This window comes from Aethalodelphis obliquidens, unplaced genomic scaffold, assembly GCF_003676395.1.
Source record: "Aethalodelphis obliquidens isolate GAN/ISIS:26980383/991018 unplaced genomic scaffold, ASM367639v1 scaffold47, whole genome shotgun sequence".
Lineage (NCBI taxonomy): Eukaryota > Metazoa > Chordata > Mammalia > Artiodactyla > Delphinidae > Aethalodelphis > Aethalodelphis obliquidens.
The window spans coordinates 3,872,904-3,889,800 of NW_020837991.1; positions in this window are offsets into that span (position 1 = coordinate 3,872,904).

The following is a 16,897-nucleotide window of genomic DNA, read 5'->3' on the forward strand; positions in this document are numbered from 1 at the left end:
CTTGTGCACAGTTCTCTGGTTGATGGTGAGGTCAAGAGGATGATGTTTCAGGAATCTCAGTCATCAGCCTTCTGGTTCTAACAGGTCTGGGGTCTACGTGCTGGTGGTGAGCATGCAGTTAACTTCCTCCACCTAGTGGAGGTTTTAGTGTCTGCAAAACAGCTCAAGGGTATGGTTCAGGATATTGTCTACAGCCCTTGAGAAGGTAAAGGTCCTCAACTTTGTTTTATGGCTAAACTATTATTATTTTGTCTGGCTTGACCGCTTCCTGTGTTTCTTCATTTTCTCACTTTGCTCTTTGGAACTCGGGGAACACCTAGGAGGCTAAAGCTTTTCTACAAACAAGAAGTGGAGACATGGGGAGGTCTCTCCCTGGAAGGGTCCTGCTTGGTTTCAGTATGCTTTTTCAAATACATTCCAATTTGTTATCTCACGTGTGTCACCCTAAATAAAGGGGTAAACCGAGGCAAGCTTAAGTTACCAGAAATTGAACTTATTCGGGAATAGCAGAGGAATTGCATTTCGGGAAAAGCAAACTGTAGCAGCTACAAGGGAGTCTGTTGAGGTTTGGGCTGGGCTGTATTTATGAGCAAGGAGTGCCTAGAGCAGGGAGTCAAGCCAGAGTCCAAGCAGTAAGTTTGGCTTGAGGATGGGGAGAGATTTTTTTTTTAATTGGAGTATAATTGCTTTACAATGTTGTGTTAGTTTCTGCTGTGCAGTGAAGTGAATCAGCTGTATGTATACATATCTCCCCTCCCTCTTGGACCTCCCTCCCACCCCCCATCCCACCCATCTAGGTCACCACAGCACTGAGCTGAGCTCCCTGTGCTATACAGCAGGTTCCCACTAGCTACCTGTTTTACACATGGTAGTGTATTTATGTCAAATCTAATCTCCCAATTCATCCCACCCTCCCCTTCCCCCCTCCCATGTCCACATGTCTGTTCTCTACATCTGCCTTTCTATTCCTGCCTTGCAAATAGGTTCATCTGTACCATTTTTCTAGATTCCACATATATGTGTTAATATATGATATTTGTTTTTCTCTTTCTGACTGACTTCACTCTATATGACAGACTAAGTTCATCCACATCTCTACAAATGACCCAATTTCATTTCTCTTTATGGCTGAGTAATATTCCATTGTGTATATATATGTACCACATCTTCTTTATCCATTCATCTGTCGATGGACATTTAGATTGTTTCCATGTGCTGGCTATTGTAAATAGAGCTGCAGTGAACATTGGGGTACATGTGTCTTTTTAAATTATGGTTTTCTCAGGGTATATGCCCAGTAGTGGGATTGCTGGATCATATGGTAGTTCTATTTTTAGTTTTTTAAGGAACCTCCCTACTGTTCTCCATAGTGTCTGTACCAATTTACATTCTCACCACCAGTGCAAGAGGGTTCCCTTTTCTCTGCACCCTCTCCAGCATTTATTATTTGTAGATTTTCTGATGATGCCCATTCTAACTGGTGTGAGGTGATACCTCATTGTAGTTTTGATTTGCATTTCTCTAATAAGTAGTGTTGTTGAGCATCTTTTCATGTGCCTCTTGGCCATCTGTATGTCTTCTTTGCTGAAATGTCTATTTAGGTCTCCCGCCCATTTTTTGATTGGGTTGTTTGTTTTTTGATACTGAGCTGCATGAGCTGTTTGTATATTTTGGAGATTAATTCTTTGTCCTTTTCTTCATTTGCAAATATTTTCTCCCACTCTGAGGGTTGTCTTTTGGTCTTGTTTATGGTTTCCTTTGCTGTGCAAAACCTTTTAAGTTTCACTAGGTCCCATTAGCTTATTTTTGTTTTTATTTTCATTACTCTAGGAGGTGGGTCATAAAAGATCTTGCTGTGATTTATGTCAAAGAGTGTTTTTCCTATGTTTTCCTCTAAGAGTTTTATAGTGTCCAGTCTTATATTTAGATTTTTAATCCACTTTGAATTTATTTTTGTATACGGTGTTAGGTAGTGTTCTAATTTCATTCATTTACATGTTGTTGTCCAGTTTTCCCAGCACCATTTATTGAAGAGGCTGTCTTGTCTCCATGTATATTCTTGTCTCCTTTGTCATAGATTAGGTGACCATAGGTGTGTGGTTTTATCTCTGGGCTTTCTGTCTTGTACCATTGATTTATATTTCCGTTTTTGTGCCAGTACCATACTGTCTTGACTACTGTAGCTTTGTAATGTAGTCTGAAGTTGGGGAGCCTGATTCCTCCAGCTCCATTTTTCTTTTTCAAGATTGCTTTGGCTATTCAGGGTCTTTTGTGTTTCCATACAAATTGCATAATTTTTTGTTCTAGTTCTGTGAAAAATGCCACTGGTAAATTGATGGGGAGAGATTCTTGGTGAATGTTCAGTTCTGTAGCCATTAGCCACATGTAGTTTGAGCAACCTGAAAGGTGGCTGGTGAGTTGGAAGAACTTCATTTTAAATTTTAATTAATTCATTATTTATAATGAATTATATTTATACTATAACTTATATTATCAACATAATTTATAAAATATAATTTATTATAACATAGCATCATTATATGATCAAATTGATAAGAGCCACATGTGGCCAGTGGCTTCTGTATTGGACAGCACAGCTTGGAGCACGTTGGAAACATGGGCATTTTGGTTATCACTGTGACCAGCGGGCACCGGAGGCATTTGTTCTACAGTGCCTGCAATGTCAGGCTTTGGTGAAAGTCAGAGCGTCTGGGCTGGGATGGCTTGTTCTTCCACAGGGGTTCTGGCAGAGCCGTCTGATCTGAGAACACAGTGTTTTCTGAGCTCAGCTCTGCAGACCTCGCTGCCTGCTCCGTGGCAGGGTTGCTTGAGTCGGGGCCCTCCCCTGGGGGAAACCAGGGAAGCAGGCCCTCCTACACAGGAGGTCCTTGTGCGTAATGAGGGCCCATCACAGTGTGTCTCACTGTGGAGCAGGGCTTTGTGTGTCCAGCTCGCTTAACCTGAGAGACATCCTTGTGCTGTTTCCTTGGGTAGCCACCCTGGGCACCGGCGCCCTCGCTGGGTGTCATGGGGCAGCGAGGTGGCACTGCCGAGTCCCAAAGGAGGGCTGAGGGGAGACTCAAGCTGAGGTGAGGGCCCTTTCTGTGGCCCGGCCGTGACCATAGCTGCCCTGGTGCACCGCACCTCTTGCCGCTGTCAAAGGATTCATCAGGACGTCTTATTTGCCACTTGCAGCTTGGTCTGACTGTAGCCCAGCAGAGGGCTCAGAGGGGCGGTGGTCAGGGTGCTGGTTTAACCCTCCCCACCTGTCCCTCCACCCACTGATCCCAAAGACTGGACCTTGGGGGTCATTTCCCACTCGGAGCCCCAGGGTGGAGGTGGGACCTGGTCACCTGGAAGGGGCCCACGGTTCTCCCTGTGTCCCAGGCTCGGTGGGCACGGAAGAAGCAGGGTGATCTGTGTGGGGGCCTGAGAGCACAGGATGCCGGGGGACCAGGAGCACAGCCCCCCACCGACAGGACACGGGAGCAGAAGACGTGACAGTGTGGCTGTTGGCGGTGCCCGGCTGGGACAGCCCCGGGGTGCAGAGCTGCCGGAGGCGCGGCCCAGCCAGGGGCAGAGGAGCACCCAGTGGGCTGCGCGGCCAGCGACTGCGCTCGGGAAGTGTGTGTGTGTGTGTGTGTGTGTTCTAGGACTTGCTGAGGTGGGGCTTTGGGCGTGTGGATGTGTGACCGTAGAGCAGTTAATTCAGTTAGTCTCAGTCCTTGTACTGTGCTCTTCCTAGGCCTCTTCCGGTATACCAGCCACAAGCTCTGTAATCTCACTATTGTCCAATTAATAGCCTGTGAAATCCTGACGTTTTCCTTGAACTTAAGTGAACACAAGTACATACAAATTGTTTTCTTATTTTGCAGTATTATTGAAAAAATTGTGTCAGAAACCTTTGTACATTTACATTTTATCTAAAACGGTTACTAATTTAGAATTTAACATTTTATGCTCAAGTAAACAAAATGTATTTATACTAATTTTTTATATTTTAAGATGGATTTTTGACTGTAAAATAGGAGGCATGCTTTCTCAACCTACAGTTGCACCATCTACATCTAAAGATGCTGAAAAAGGGAGTTCCCTTCTTTTTGGGTGGTTAGGATTCTGGGCTTTCACTGTGGTGGCCCGGGTTCAATCCCTGGTCAGGGAACTGACATCCTGCATGCCGCATGGTACAGCCAAAAAAAAAAAAAAAAAAAAAAATCCCAGAAAAGGGAAAATGACGTATAGCAGAGTTGTTCTCTGCAAGACAGGAGTCAACTCCGTAGAACTGGGCAAAACTATACATTAGCAAAGAAAAGATGACAAAAGCTCTCTTTTCGTCAGCTTTATAGATGTTGACCACGTTGAACGTTGTCTGAGCCCTGTGCTCCTGGAAGCAGTGGCAGTTGAGAGATCCCCGTGTCTCAAATCCAATCTTTATGTCTGGGACAGGGCCCCCTCCCACCCCTCATCCCCATGACCCCTTCTCCACTTGCCTCTGTAATACCCTAGACCCCTTCCTGTTTGAGACATTGCTCGTTAATGAACAGTCTCCCCAGCATAGCAGCCCGAGTGAAACCACCTCCTTAGTTGTCAGTGCATTTTGTCTTTGATAGTTTTGGTGCCGTGACTTGTTCAGGAGCAAAGCCTGTGCTTGGATCCCTGCTTCCTCCACTCTCATGGGGAGCCTCTTCATTCCTGACTGTAGATTTGGGACCGATGGTATTTCTGACTTCTGCTCCTGTACTCTGGACTATGTCCATCAGTAGCACAGAAGGGTTTTATTTTGATTCTTTTTGAGTGCTCAGCTGGTTTCATGGTCTGACCAGTTGGGTTATAGAGATCAGGTCTCTGTTGGGTAAAAGAAGACAGGGGGCTTCCCTGGTGGCGCAGTGGTTGAGAGTCCACCTGCCGATGCAGGGGACACGGGTTCGTGCCCCGATCCGGGAAGATCCCACGTGCCGCGGAGCGGCTGGGCCCGTAAGCCATGGCCGCTGAGCCTGTGTGTCCGGAGCCTATGCTCCGCAACGGGAGAGGCCGCAACGGTGAGAGGCCCACGTACCACAAAAAAAAAGAAGACAGGAAGTCTTGTTTGTTAGTCTTTTCTGTTCATCTACTTTGAGCTCATCAATTAAAGATTCGTATCCACTGGGAAGAGAACAGCTCTTTGATGTGGACTAGTGAATTCTGTTCATCTCTGTTGACTGCTGCCCAGGGCTGAAATTTTAGAATTGGAGCTATAAGCTCTTGGTCAGTGTCTGTCATTCAGAAAGGCCTTGACTTCTCATTATGTGAGTGTGTGATGTTTTCCTACCTCTGGGTGGTATTGCCGGATCAGATTATGAAATTGCTTAAATTAAAGGAGCTCTATTTTCATTGACTTAGAGATAAATAAGCACCTTATAAATGCAATATTCTTAAAATTTCCAGAAATTAAGGAAACGGAACTTCTAATACTTTCAAAGAACAGAAAGAAAAAATACGTTCTTACAGAAATTAACTCAGAAATGTTTTAAGAATAAGTTCACATTATTTAGGCAAATGAGACTAGCTTAATATGTTTGGTTTAATAAAAACAGCCATGTCTTCTCTGACCATTAAGTGCTTACATTTTTATTCTACTTGGGTATATTCTTCTTAAATTTATGCAGGTTTAGTGATCAAATAAGCTAGCATTACTTACACTAAGTGTTGAAGATTATGAAACACCTGTTTGTATCTAACCAAATGAAATCATTATTCTGACAAACTTTATTTCAACAGTAATTACTTTTCTTGAAGATAATTGCCAAGATGTTTAGGTAACTTAATCCTTGTACTTATAGTGTATTGAGTTAATTAAGCAAAAATACCTAGATCATCTCCAAGTAAGAGAATGCTGAAACGTTGTTACTAAGCATAATTTATTTATTTATTTATTTATGTATCTGCCACACAGCTTGCCTTGGTTCCCTGACCGGGGATCAAACCCAGGCCCTGGCAGTGAAAGTGTCGAGTCCTAACCACTGGACCGCCAGGGAAGTCCCTAAATTTTGCATTCTTTTGCTTCTTATTTTTATTTGCTACAGAGGGCTGTATCTTTGGGTCTGTAATGAACATGCGCACTTCCGCTCATTTCTTCCATTTTGTGAGGTGGAAGGCCACACACAGCTGTCCTGTGTGTCTTCACGAGTGCTGCTAGTCTGCGATAGAGAGCTGCTGTGGGACAGACAGTGCACAATTGTCCACCCTGTTATCTCTCAACTGGGAGTTAGTTACTTTGCTGAAAAGTATCATTAATTTGTGGTTTAGACTAAGTAGAAAGAATTTTGGAGAAATACAACTGAGTGCATATATCTGTTTTTCAAGGAAAACAGTAGTTTTGTCCTAAAGAAGTGATTTTTTTTTTTTTTTTTTAGTCTCCATCCCCTTTCTTCACTCTTCAAGCTTACTGAGGACCGAGAAAAGCTTTCTCTGTGGTTGTAACTATTGACGTTTACTATACTGGAAGCGGAAACTGAGAAAACTTTGAAATGCTTACTCATGGATTCATTTGACAGTAGGAGCAATGAACACATTGCACGTTAATATCTTAGTAATATTATAGAATTAGTTCTGACCATGTGGACCTCCAGTGCTATGGGCTGAAAATGCCCCCCTAAAATTCATATGTTGAAATCCTGTCCTCCAGAGATGATGGTGTTAGCAGGTAGGGCCTCTGGGAGGTGCTTAACTCATGAGTGGGATGAGTGCTCTTATAAAAGAGGCTCCAGGGAGCTCCCTACCCCTTTCAGTCACGTGCATGTATAAGGAGAAATCTGCCACCCGGACGAAGGCCCTCGCCACGCCACACTGGCACTTGATCTTGGACTTCCAGCCTCTAGAACTGTGAGAAACACGTTCTTGTTGTTTGTCAGCCACGTAGTCTGTGGTATTTTGTTATAGCAGCCTGAATGAGCTAAGACACCTTGAGATTGGTCTAGAGTACAGTGTCCATTTGTCCCGGAATATGAAAGAGTGCAGTGAAAGACTAAGTTTGGAAGTGAATTTTATTCACCTTGATTTATAATACCTGAATGTGAAAAGTTAAAATCTTGGCAAAGTTTGCCCAATTTGATAGGCTTGTCTCCTTGGTTCACTGGTTATTACCTTCACCTACAACGTAAAGGATCACTTATTCTGTTATTTAATCTATCTAGGCAACAAAAATTCTGTATCTGACCAGAATAGCCTTCTTTGGTTTATATTCATTTATTATGTCTTTGATTATTTATCAATAGAAAACAGAGTTTCTCATTTAAGAATGGGCTAAGGTTCTTTGCAATCATATTACCGTCTAATTTTTTTAATGTTTTATTGTCACTTTGAAATGAATAGCCAAATATTGTTTCTCAGGCACCCATGATTTGATTCCTATCTTAAATCTGATAACTTTGATTTTTATGTTCTCATACTGAATCCTAAATGTATAATAAAATGAAGTAACAAAATTCCAAAGTCTCACCTGGAATGTCGTATTTGAGAATGATGTTCCTTCAGGGTATCTTCTACACCTAAAACTGACTTTGAATTTCCCTGAGGATGCCTGGAAAATCACAGAGCATTTGTTCTTGTTTATTCTTCTTTGAAAATAGGGCTAATTTTGTATATAATTATTTTATCTAAATTGGGGGCGTTGACTTAATTGTTTTGCACGCTGCAGAAATAACCAGGTTTCCGTGTCAATTGCACTATTCTTGTAATGAACTCTCGTCCAGTCTTTAACTTCTGAAAATTATTTGGATATATAAGGAACTCCTTCCTCTGTTCGTTGAAGTTATCTGCAACTCATAACAATATAGTAGACTATGATTTTATAAACAGAAATGTGCAGTTTATAAAATATCTTGTTTTTCCTACCTGACCCTTACAGGTAGGAACTCCTACCTGTAGGAACTCTTACTGAATTCTCTTATTTTCATAGCAGTATAAGTTGTTATAATAAATTCAGTAAGATTGTCTTCCTTGTTAATGGATGTAGCTGGAAATATTGGTTATGGAACCAAAGCCTTGCCTGGAATATCATATTTGAGCATGATGATCATTTAACCAGATATGACACTTTTAAGAAGCTAAGGTTGACTTTATGGAGCCAAGGCTTACAAAACCCTCTTTGGAACAGCAGCCTGTTTCCTGGCTTACAGGTCTCCTAGCCTTACAGGTGAGTAAGGAGGTCACTTCCTGGCAGGCCCAGGAACCTTAAGATATCTTGGGAACCCTGAGAAGAGAGGAATTCACCTAAGTCTATAGGTACCGCAGTGAGATCTGGTGGCGGTTCTTTGCTTGGTCTCCTAACCTCAAGAAGCTTTTTTAAAAGTGCAGTCTGGGGCTTCCCTGGTGGCGCAGTGGTTGGGAGTCAGCCTGCCCATGCAGGGTACACGGGTTCGTGCCCCGGTCCGGGAAGATCCCACATGCCGCGGAGTTGCTGGGCTCGTGAACCATGGCTGCTGAGCCTGCGTGTCCAGAGCCTGTGCTCCGCAACGGGAGAGGACACAACAGTGAGAGGCCCGCGTACCGCAAAAAAAAAAAAAAAAAAAAAGTGCACTCTGAGGACTTCCCTGGTGGTGCAGAGGTTAAGAATCCTCCTGCCAATTCAGGGGACACAGGTTCAATCCCTGATCTGGGAAGATTCCACATGCCGTGTGGAGCAATTAACCCCATGCGCCACACGTACCAAGCCTGCGTACTGTAACTACTGAAGCCCACGTGCCCTATGGCCCCTGCACCGCAACTACTGAGCCCCTGTGTACTGCAACGACTAAAGCCCGCTCTCCGCAACAAGAGCAGCCACTGCAATGAGAAGCCTGCGCACCGCAATGAGGAGTAACCCCCGCTCGCCACAACTAGAGAAAGCCTGTGCACAGCAACAAAGACCCAGCTCAGCCAATAAAAAAAAAAAAAGTGCACTCAGATTCCTTAGGAAAACTTCCAGTAAAGCGAACTTAGGAAGGCCTAAGGTAAATTACAATTCTTGCTGCATCTGTGAAAACACCAGGCCAGATCTAATGAGACCAGACTTATTTTGCAGGCAAGATTAGTGTATCTTTGAGATTAGAGACCTGAGAGCAAAAACTGTGTTTCAGTAGAAAACTATGCACTGCACATTCTTCTAGGTATTCAGATTCCAGCCCTGTTCATCGCCTTTGAGCCACTTTGCACTTCCTTTGTAAATTGTAGGTAACTGATGGAGGTGCAAACTTTGTCTTATACGGTAAAGGTTTTTAAAAATTTATTTATTTATTTATCTATTTTGGCTGCGTTGGGTCTTTATTGCTGTGCACGGGCTTTCTCTAGTTGCGGTGAGCGGGGACTACTCTTCGTTGAGGTGCGCAGGCTTCTCATTGTGGTGGCTTCTCGTTGCACAGCGTGGGCTCTAGGCACATGGGCTTCAGTAGTTGTGGCATGTGGGCTCAGTAGTTATGGCTCACGGGCTCTAGAGTGCAGGCTCAGTAGTTGTGGTGCACGGGTTTAGTTGCTCCACAGCATGTGGGATCTTCCCAGACCAGGGCTCGAACCTGTGTCCCCTGCATTGTCAGGTGGATTCTTAATCACTGCGCCACCAGGGAAGCCCTTATCTGGTAGAGATTTAATTGACTTCCTTGACACTGGAAGAATCGGTTTTGGTACCTACTTGCACATTGAACTGGACCCTGCTACCTTTCCCAAATTGTCAAACCTTACTGAATTTTCAGTGTTTCCAGTTTGTGTCAGCACCTGGCAACAACCCTCCAAACGAATGTTTCCAGTTGTCCTCCTTCCCACCCAACTTGGCATCACTAAGGCTGAAGCCTGACCAGCTAGATCCCTGTTGGGTCTCTGGATTGCCTGGCCATTTCTCCAGGATCTGGAGAAGCTTGGTGACTTGTTACAGATCTGGAAGGAGTTATTGCTGCAGCAGACATTTCATGAGCTGGATTTCCCTGGACAGGTGGGCCAAAGGCTCGGGTCATACATGCCCTGTATGGAGGCAACCAAGACTGTGAACAGCATCACCAAAAGCATTGACATCTAGCAAGGGGGCTTTAAGAGGCTGAATAATCAGTGCCGCTGCGTAGCTGAAAGATTTTCCTCCACTGATCTCTTAGAATCTGCTGGACTAGGTACTTTCAGCATTCAATCTGGGGCTCTTACTTTCATACAGCTTTTATATTCCTTTTTCATTTAGGTTTCCCTCTTTTAAGAAGTCTGATCTCTAGGACCCTGAAAGAACTGACCTTCGCCACCACCTTCCAACAGATGGTTCAAATGGTTTTACAAAACGCCAACAAGAATGCCTGAGATACAAACACTTAGACCCTTCCTCACCTGCACAGGAGGTTTATGATTGCCTCTGAGTTCAGCAACAACTGAAATTTGAGGGGAATAACCACATTGACCCCCTAATGTTCTGGGAGATGGCTAATTGTGAAGGACCACCCTGTGCTTGCAGATTGGACCTGCCTCCACCCTTTTTCATGACTCCCTTGTTTATCTGCCTCTATAAAGTCCCAGACCCCCTTCCACTTCTTTGAACCCTTTTCCCTAGCGCAGTAGGCTGAATAGAATCATCTCCTTAACCGTCCAGTGCATTTTGTCTTGCACAGTGCTAAAATTGTACTTTAGTTTGTTGTGTCTTATGCAATAGAACATTTTCAGTACTACTGTGCCGCTTAAGTTGCGTTATCACTTTAAGACCAATAATTCTGAATTTAAAGGAATTGAATGATTTAAATATTTGAAAGACCAACTTTATTTCTCCCATCTTTTAAAATTAGATATGAAAAAACTGCTAGGACGTCTTACAGGTTAAGTTATCAGGCAGTCTTGACTAGAGAAATATGCACAATAGCTGAGAGACCAGTAAAGCCTGTGCATTCAACATTGCTGGATGAAAATACAGTAAAAAAGCACAGAAGTGAATCTGTTTCTGGAATGTTGGAGTGAAGGGCATGGTGGACTCTCCCCCCAACAAAACAACCATGTAACTGGAGAAAATGATTAAAAAGAATAATTAAAAGCCTCTGGAAATTGTCCTAAGGGCATACAGCAAATGGAGAAACATTCATTCAAGAAAACCTAAATCTCAGTAAGATTTCTTTGGCAACTGAGCTACAACCCACTCCCTCCCCTGTCGGCTCCACCTTACAGAAACTCTATTCCAGGCACCCTACTTGGTGCAGGCAACAAGAGGAGGGACTTCCCCCCCAGACCCTACCAGTAGAGCAGAGGCTCTACTCCAGGTGCACAGGCTGAGAATCCTGGGGCCGCAATCCCCACCCCAGATTGCTTATGGGGGGAGGTTCCACACCAAGAGGGGCAGGCCAGGAAGACCAGGAGCTACTTTTAGCCCAGAGCCCACTTTTAGAGAAGACATGTTCAGTTTAGGATAAGTGGGTTGCTGTCCCTAAGCCTAGATCCTGTGTGGTGGTGCAGAGATTCTCTCCAGGGGAGAGTCAGACCATAAGAACTAAGAGCTTCCAGCTCTGTCCGAGGGGGAGTGATTTTATTTGGAGGAGAGGGTGGAAAATTTCACGCTAAGGGTGTTGTTGAAAACGAGATTTTGGTTGAGAGAGATTAAGAAGGCACTCATAGCTCCATGATACCAGTAGCAACAAGCAAAACGGCAGAGCAACCAGAAGTTTGATAGAGAAAACCAGGGAAAGAGACAGCCAAAAAAAATTCACCAGGGATCACAGTCAACCATGGGTGTCAGGAAGTCTGTATACAAGCATTAGGCTTCACCCGCTTAGGGGCAATCACAGCAGGATGTGAGCAGTCTTGGAAACACTTTCCAGTCTGAACAAAAACTCAGCACAATGTGGAAGCCTCTTTGGCACAAGGGCCTTAAGCAGAACTTCTGACCGAACACTAGTTGAACAATAAGCTACTTTCATGCAGAGGCAATGCCTAGGAAGTCAGGCTTTAACATAAAAGTTAAAGGAGTTTGGAAGACTGTGCATGGCCAAGGCTGAACATCCTTAGGAGGGATCAGATGGGGACAATCCAAGCTACTGGTCTCTGGCGGAACATAGGCCAAGAAAAAAAAAGATCCTCAAGCTGTGACAGCAGCATCCAAACCACACATACACCCAATGGTAAAGGGTAAAAAATACAACTGTTCAAGGGGGCTTAAGCACACCCATTGACCAATAAGTGGCTTACGCTGACTCAGGGGTGACCCCTGGGAAGCCAGACTAAAATATAAAAGCAAGACAAGATCTGAATAGGGACCTCAGAAGCTTCACACTGCAGGGGAAATAGACTTCACAGAGTTAGTTCAGCAAGTCACTGAACAAATAAATGACCAAGCAAAGAACAGCACAAATTCCTGGGGGATGGAGAGAATTGGTATCCAGAGTTGCTGGTATAATATCTAAAACATCCAGTTTTCAACAAAAACTATTTGACACACACAAAAAAACAGTAAAGTGTGACCCATACGTAGGAAAAGAAGCGACCATTATAAATATTTTCAAAGAACTAAAGGAAACCATGCTTAAAGAATTAAAAGAAGACTTGGGAATTCAATGGCAGTCCAGTGATCAGGACTCAGGTTCTTATTTATTTATTTATTTAGGCTGTGCTGGGTCTTAGTTGCAGCATGCAGGCTCCTTAGTTGAGGCATGTGGGATCTTTAGTTGTGGCATGCAAACTCTTAGTTGCGGCATGCATGTGGGATCTAGTTTCCTGATCAGGGATCGAAGTCGGGCCCCCTGCATTTGGAGTGCAGAGTCTTACTCACTGGACTACCAGAGAAGTCCGTAGGACTCAGCTCTTTCACTGTCATGGCCTGGGTTCAATCCCTGTTCCAGGAACTAAGATCCCATAAGCTGTGTGGTGTGTGGCGTGGCCCAAAAAAAAAAGAAAGAAAAAAAAGAAGAAGACTTGATGACAATGTCTCATCCGATAGAGAATACCAATAAAGAGAAATTATATAAAAGAACCAAATAAAAATTCTGGAGATGAAAATTCTGGTACAATAACCAAAATGAAAAATTCGCTGGGGCTTTCTACAGATTTGAGTTGGCAGAAGAAAGAACTGGTGAACTTGAAGATGGGTTCAATAGAGATAATGCAATCTGAAAAACAAGAAAAATAATCAGAGCCTCAGACTAATGTGAGACACTATTTAGTGCACCAACATATGCATAATGGAGAAAAGGGGGCATAAAAATTATTAGGAGTCATGGCTGAAATTTTCCCAAATTTGATCATAGACATTAATCTGTACATCCAATAAGCACAAGGAACTTCAGGTAAGATAGACATAAAGAGATCCACACTGAGATATATCATAGTCACAACATTGAAAGTCAAAGATAAAGAGAAAATATTAAAAAACAGCAAGAGGAAAACAATTCATCACATATAAGATTGACAGCTGACATCTCATCAGAAACAATGGAGGCCAGAAGATGGTATTCAAAGTGCTTAAAGTAAAATCCTGTCAACCAAGAATTCTATATCCAGCAAAACTGTCTTTCAAAACATAAAGATATTTCAAAATTAAGGGAACCTGAAAAAATATATTGCTAGCAAGCCTGACATAAGAAGTACTAAAATAAGTTCTTCAGACTGAAAACAAATGACACAAGATAGTAATTCAAATCCATGTGAAAAACAAAGTGTCAGTAAAGATGGATAATTTCAAAAGACAGTATAATTGCATATTTCCCTTCTTTTCTTCTCTTGTTTAAAAAGTAATTACCTAGGATATATGTATATAACTGTATTCTTAGGCTTTTCACTTATAGAAATTTTGTCAAAATGTTATCTGACAATAACAGCACTGAGGAGGGAGGTGGGAACAAAGCTGTTTTGGAATAAGGTAATGACACCAGATGGTAACTCAAATCCACAAGAAAAATAGAATCAGAAATGCTAAAAAACGTTTAGTATAATTTTATAAATATATAATTACTCCACTTTCTTCTCACAGAATCTTTAAAAGACATAGGATTATGTAAAGTAAGGATTATAAGAATTTGTTCTTGGGTTTATCATATATATGGATGTAATGTGTATAACAATAACACAGAGAAGGGAAGGAGACATCCTCAGACCACTCCACCTAACAAAAGCAAAATACAGGGGTTTCCCTGGCCGTCCAGTTGTTTAGACTCCGCACTTCCAATGCAAGGGATGTGGGTTTGATCACTGGTCAGGGAACTAAGATCCCACATGCTGCATGGTGCAGCCAACAACAACAACAAAAAGCAAAATATACGTTCTTCTCATGGGCACGTGAAACATTCTCCAGGATAGATCATATGCTAGGCCAATAAAACAAACCTCAAAATATCTAAGATGACTAATATCATACAAAATATGTTCTCTGACAACATGGAATGAAATTAGAAATCAATAACAGAAGGAAATTTGGGAAATTTACAAATATATGGAAATTAACATAGTCCTAAAGAACACAAGAGTCAAAGAATAGATCACAAAGGAAATTAGAAAATACACTGAGATGAATGAAAATGAAGACAAGTATACAAAAACTTACGGGATGAAGGAAAAGCAGTGCTCAGAGGGAGATTTGTACCTGTTAAAGTGTACGTTAAAAAAGAAGAAAGATCTGAAATCAATAACCGATCTTTTCACCTTAAGAAATTAGAAACAGATGAGAAAACTAAACCCAATGCAAGCAGAAGGAAGGAAACAAAATAAAGCAAAGTGGAAATAAATAGAGAATGGAAAAATAAAAGTCAATGAAACCAAAGTTTAAAAAGATCAGCAAGACTGATAAACCTTTAGCTAAACTGACACACACACACACACACACACACACACACACACACACACAAATGACTAAAATCAGAAATGAAACAAAGGAATCACAAGACTTCTCTGGTGGTCCAGTGGGTAAGACTCCATGCTCCCAATGCAGGGGGCCTGGGTTTGATCCCTGGTCAGGGAACTAGATCGCACATGCATGCCACAACTAAGAAGTCCACATGCCACAACTAAGAAAGTCCATATGCTGCAACTAAGAGTCTGCATGCCACAACTAAAAAAAAAAAAAAGAAGAAAGGAATCACTATCAAGCTAACAGAAATAAAAGGGTTATGAGAGAATACTCTGGGGGACTTCCCTGGTGGTGCAGTGGATAAGACTCCATGCTCCCAATGCAGGGGGCCCGGGTTCGATTGCTGATCAGGGAACTAGATCCCACATGCATGCCACAACTAAGAGTTCGCATGCCACAACTAAGAAGCCTGTGTGCCACAACTAAAGAGCCAGTGAGCTGCAAGTAAGGAGCCGGTGAGCTGCAACTAAGGAGCTCACATGCCGCAACTAAGGAGCCCTCCTGCCACAACTAAGTCTCCACACAACCAAATAAATAAATATTAAAAAAAAGAATACTATGAACAGTTCTATACCAATAAATTAGATAATCTAGATGAAATGGACAAGTTCATAGAAACAGAAACTACCAAAACGAATTCAAGGAAATATAGTAAATCTGAAAAGACTCATAACAAATAAAGAGATTGGATTAGTAATTTAAAAGCTACCCACAAAGGAAAACCCAGGACCAGAAGTTTTACAGGGGAATTCTACCAAACGTTTAAAGAATTAACACCAATCCTTCACAAACTCTTCCAAAAATAGAAGAGGAGGGGACACTTCCCAACTCATACTATGAGATCAGGTACTTGATATCAAAACCAGAGAAAGACATCACAAAACAAAGAAAACCACAGACCAACATCTCATGAATATACACAAAAGTCCTCAGCTGATTACTAGCAAACCAAATCTAGCAACATGTACAGAGGATTACACACCATTACCCTAGGATTTATCCCAGGAATGCAAGATTGGAATAATATATGAACATCAAACAATGTAACACACCACATTAATAGAATACAGGACAAAAGTGACATGATCCTTTCAATAGATACAAGAAAAGCATTTGACAAAATCTAACACCCTTTCATGATAAAACATATATAACAACGAAGCAAGACAGGGAAACTCCTCAGCATGATAAAAGAGGTCTACAAAACACAACTAATATATTTAATGGTGAAAGACTATACTTTCAGACTAACAGCAAGAACAAGATTTCTATTCAACAGTGTACTGGAGGTTCCAGCCAGGGAAAATAGGCAAGAAAAATAAATAAAAAGCAACAAGTTTGGAAGGGAAGAAGTGAAACTATATTTGCAGATGACATCTGTTATGTGGAAAAACTTAAGGAATCCCCTACGAAACTATTAGAATTAATAAACACGTTCAGCAGGGTTATTGGATACAAGATCAGTGTACAAATTTTAATTGTATTTCTATACACTAACAAGGAAATATCTGAAAAGGAAATTAAGAAAGCAAGTGCATTTACAATCACACCCAAAAGAATAAAATACTTGGGAATAAACTATCTAAAGTAGGGCAAGACTTGTACACTGGAAACTACAAAACATTGTTCAGTGAAATTAAATAAAATCTAAATAAATGGAGAGAAAACCCATGTTAATGGATCAGAAAACTCCTTTAGAGTCACACTTACCCCCTCTCCAACCATTCCTAACCCCTGGCAACCACTAAACTGTTTTCCTTCTCTATAACATAACTTTGTTATTTCAAAGATGTTATATGAATTGCATAGTATGTCCTCTTTTAAGACTGGCTTTTTTTTTTCACCCAGCATAATGCTCTTGAGATATGTCCAAGCTGTGTGAGTATCATTCCTTTTTATTCTGCCTCCCCGTGTTACCCTTGAACATATTTTTAGAATTCCACTTTGCTTTATCTGTAGTGTTTTTTGGTGTACCTCTTTGTATAGATGTTTTAGCACTTGCTCTAAAAAGTCATATATACATAACCTAGGCACAGTCCACTAGTGTCGACATCTTACCATTTTGTAATAGTGTTACAGGTTCCTGGGGTTCTC